The 4,562-nt window shown below is 38.6% G+C and overlaps 1 non-coding gene across 1 annotated transcript; it reads left to right on the forward strand.

The window, feature by feature from the left end:
• Positions 1-202: 202 nt before the first annotated feature.
• TRNAA-AGC (transfer RNA alanine (anticodon AGC)) lies at positions 203-274 on the forward strand. Its single transcript has one exon. It is a non-coding gene; the product is annotated as a tRNA-Ala (tRNA).
• Positions 275-4,562: the final 4,288 nt, after the last annotated feature.

Consider the following 4,562-nt stretch of genomic DNA (forward strand, 5'->3'; position numbering starts at 1 on the left):
CCCTAGGAACAGTCCTTGGAGGGTCCGCCATTATGAAAGACCCTAATAGCACTAAAGGGATCTTTCGGTCCAGAATGCAACTTGAGGGTTTCAGAAACAGTAGAGTAGAATAGAGTAGACTTTGACCTCGGTTTAAATCGTAGGACACGAGCAGATAACAGTGACAGCCAGTTATAAAATATAGTAGTAAAGAAAGCTCTCAGGGGGGGTAGCTCAGTGGTAGAGCGCGTGCTTAGCAAGCACGAGGCCCTGGGTTCAATCCCCAGCACCTCCATGTATTATGCTCGTTTGCCTAGCCGCCCAGAGCAGGGGCCCTTGGGCATAAAACAGCATGATTTGCTTCATGAGTACCAACTCAAAAGCAGCCTAAGGTCCACGTTTTGGGTGGTATGTCTAAATAATGCTGCATTGAAGTGTGGGATTAGGAAGAACCAAGGCCCTTGGAATTAAAATGAATAGCAGTAATCCCCTTTCATCCTTTGTTTCTTACCCACAGTCAACCGCGATCTGAGATTATTACATGAAAAATTCCAGAAATAAACAATTCATAAGTTTTCAATTTCCCTGTTGTGAGCAGCATGATGAAACCTCGCCTCATCTGCTCCATCCCGCCTGGGAAGTAAATCATCTATTTGTCCAGCATATCCACGCTGTGTAGTAAGCCACCCACGGTTAGTCAGTCAGTAGCCATCTGAGTTATCTGAGCTACTGTCCTCACATTGCTTGTGTTCAAATACCCCTTATTTTACTCAATAAAGGCCCCAAAGTGCAAGAGTAGTGATGCTGGCAATTTGGGTATGCCAAAGAGAAGCCCTAAAGTGCTACCTTTAAGTGAAAAGGGGAAAGTTCTCTACTTAATAAGGAAACAGAAACAAATTCATATCAGAGGTTGCTAAGAGCTATGGTAAGAATAAATCTTCTATCCATGAAATTGTAAAGAAGAGAAAAGAAATTTGTGCTAGTTTTGCAGAAGTTACTGCTACAGTGTGTGATAAGTACATGGTTAACATTAAAAAGACAGTAAATGTGTGGGTGAAACACGTGAACAGAACACTTAATCTACTTGATGGCAACACGTTATACCAGAAAACACTGAGCCCATATGAAGACTTCATCAAGGGATCCTCTGAAATGATTGACGCCAACCCATATATTGCAAGTAGGGGATGGTTAACAGATTCAGGAATAGGTTTGGACTGAAAAATATAAAAATTATTGGAGAGGCTACGTCTGCCAATGAAGAAATCACATTTTACGAATCCAATGATTACACTCTAAAGAGTTCAGAAGAACATATTGCTAGATGTGTTATTCTACATTTATGCTATTAAATTCCAAGTAGTAAATTTAACTTGACTGAAAAAGTTAACCTGGCCAGGCACCGTGACTCATGCCTATAATCCTAGCATTTTGGGAGGCCAAGGCAGGTGGATCACCTGAGGTCAGGAGTTCAAGACCAGCCTGGCCAATATGGTGAAACCCTGTCTCTACTAAAAATACAAAAAAATTAGACAGACATGGGGTGCACAACTGTAGTCCCAGCTACTTGAGAGGCTGAGTCAGGAGAATCACCTGAACCTGGGAGGCAGAGGCTGCAGTGAACTGAGATTGCATCACTGCACTCCAGCTTGGGTGACAGAGACTCTGTCTCAAAAAAAGAAAAAAAAAAGTTAACCTATACACATTTTCCTACATACTCTGGATATGACTTACATTTGTGGTCATTATTAACATAGTCATAGTAATAACCTTCTAAAGAGAAGTTGGAAGCCAGCATTTACAGGTGGAAAGAAAGCTGATGCAGCTTCATGAGTAAGGATGCAGTCAGCATCCAACAAAAGGCATCTGGGAACTGTACAGGCAGGAAGATCCATATTGTTTCAACACAAAGGAGTTCCAAAGAGCCGTGGTATTGTGAGTAATAACAATGTTGCTACCTTTTATTCATGGTAGGAAACATAGAATTAGCCAGAAACAGTGTGTTTAACAATAAATAACATGAAGAGATAGTTTCTGGACTGAAAAGGATGAATTGGTGCCAGAACACTACGAAAAATGTTTTTGAGTATTGATTAGGCTGTAAACAAATATGTAAGTACCCATTATTCTAAATCTTTATTAATACACAACAAGATCCTCATAGGATCCCCTAAATTTTGTAAAACATTTTTTAATCAAATTATATACATGTTAGCCAGATGTGGTGGCTTTTGCCTGTAGTCCCAGCTAGTCAGGAGTCCAAGGTGGGAGAATCACTTGAACCCAGGAGGCAGAGGTTGCAATGAGCCAAGATCCAGCCACTGCACTCTAGCCTGAGCGACAGAGTGATACGCTGTGTCAAATATATATATATTTTTATATAAATATATAAATATAAATTTATAAATATAAATATAAATATATAAATATAAATATAAATATAAATATATAAAATATATTTACATATAAATATAAATATACTTTATATATTTATATATTTTATATATAAATAAATATATAAAATATATTTATATATAATATATAAATAAATATATAAAATATATTTATATATAATATATAAATAAATATATAAAATATATTTATATATAATATATAAATATATATTAATATACAATATATAAATATATATTTATATATACTTATATATAAATATATATATTATTCACATTATATATATATAAATATATATATATTATTCACATGGACAGGGGCCCCACAAAAAACAAATGTGTTTGTCTGGGTTACTCAACATCCTAGAGGTGGCTCTGCCCCATTTTTATTCTGTGAGTCTTGGCACCTTCCAAACAACTGTCATCACAAAAAAAGGAGGATAGAAACTAATAACAGAACTGATTTACACAGGTTCTTTTGACATCAAGATGTACTACCACAATAGTGAGGATGTTCAGTTTGTCTTCTATTTTTCCCTATTATTGAAGAAAAGGAAAAGCAAAAGAGGCTCATGAAAATTTTCCTTTACTTCTCATTCTTTCTTTTTTTTTTTTTTTTTGAGATAGAATTTCGTTCTCATTGCCCAGGCTGGAGTGCAATGGCACGATCTCAGCTCACTGCAACCTCCTCCTCCCAGGTTCAAGCGATTCTCCTGCCTCAGCCTCCCGAGTAGCTGGGATTACAGGCATGTGCCACCACGCCAGGCTAATTTTGTATTTTTAGTAGAGACAGGGTTTCCCCATGTTGGTCAGGCTGGTCTCGAACTCCTGACCTCAGGTGATCCGCCTGCCTCGGCCTCCCAAAGTGGTGGGATTACAGGTGTGAGCCACCTCACCCGGCCCTCCCCCCCTTTTTTTTTTTAGACAAAGCGTCACGCAGGCTGGAGTGCAATGGCACACTCTCATCTCACTGCAATTTCCGCCTCCCAGGTACAAGTGATTCTCCTGCCTCAGCCTCCAAAGTAGCTGGGACTACACCTGTGTGCTACCACACCCATCTAATTTTGTATTTTTAGTAGAGACGGAGTTTTACCATGTTGGCCAGGCTGGTCTCGAACTCCTGACCTCGTGATCCACCCTCCTTGGCCTCCCAAAGTGCTGAGATTACAGTCATGAGCCACCACTCCTGGCTTACTTCTCATTATTTCTAGTGCAAATTTTAGGCTTTTAAATTTACAACTAACTTTGGATTTACAGAAAAGTTACAAAACAAATACAGAGTTTTTATATTTCCCACCTAAATTCTTCTAATCTTTTTATATTTTTTGTATACATAGTGGTTATCTTTTATTGGGCATTAATTATCAATTAGAATATGAAAGGATGAAGCAAAAATCATGTTCCTCAAGGAGAGGTGCCAGGTTCCTCAAGGAGCGGCACCAGGACAAAGAAGGCCATAGTCAGGAATGCAGGGTACTTCCTCTACACAGGCTTCCCCCACCCCCCCCACAGTGATATTTTCATAGATATTCATGTTTCAGCTCCTCGTAAGAATGAGAGAAGCTGAAAAACACATAAGCTGCCAGCACCATAGAAACCCCGTCAAGTGGAACACGTGTTCTGTTCACGTATTTCACCCACAAATTTAGTGCCTTTTCCATGCACTTATCACACACTGTAGCAGTAGCTTTAGCAAAACTAACAAGAATTTAGTTTCCCTTCTTTACAATTTCACGGACAGAGGATTTATTCTTACCACAGCTCTTAGCAACCTTGGATACGAATTATTTTTCTCTTTTCTTATTAAGTAGAGAACTTTCCCCTTCTTTACAATTTCAAGGATAGATTTATTCTTACCATAGCTCTTAGCAACCTCGGATACGAATTTTTTCTCTTTCCTTATTAAGTAGAGGACTTTCCCCTTTTCACTTAAAGGCAGCACTTTATGGCTTCTCTTTGGCATACCCAAACTGTCTGCTGTCTTCCTCTAATCTTAATATCTATGTGAACACAGTGTGATGATCAAAACCAGGAAAGCATCAATGAATATATGAGAAGGCGGGAGAACAGAGCATTTTCTCATTGATCATCCTACTAGCATCCTCCCTTCACCTCAATCTTCACAGTACCTGCCATCAAAAGTTTGGTCTAACAATGCAAACAGATGGCCGT

Source organism: Pongo pygmaeus, chromosome 5 (assembly GCF_028885625.2).
Source record: "Pongo pygmaeus isolate AG05252 chromosome 5, NHGRI_mPonPyg2-v2.0_pri, whole genome shotgun sequence".
NCBI classification, from domain to species: domain Eukaryota; kingdom Metazoa; phylum Chordata; class Mammalia; order Primates; family Hominidae; genus Pongo; species Pongo pygmaeus.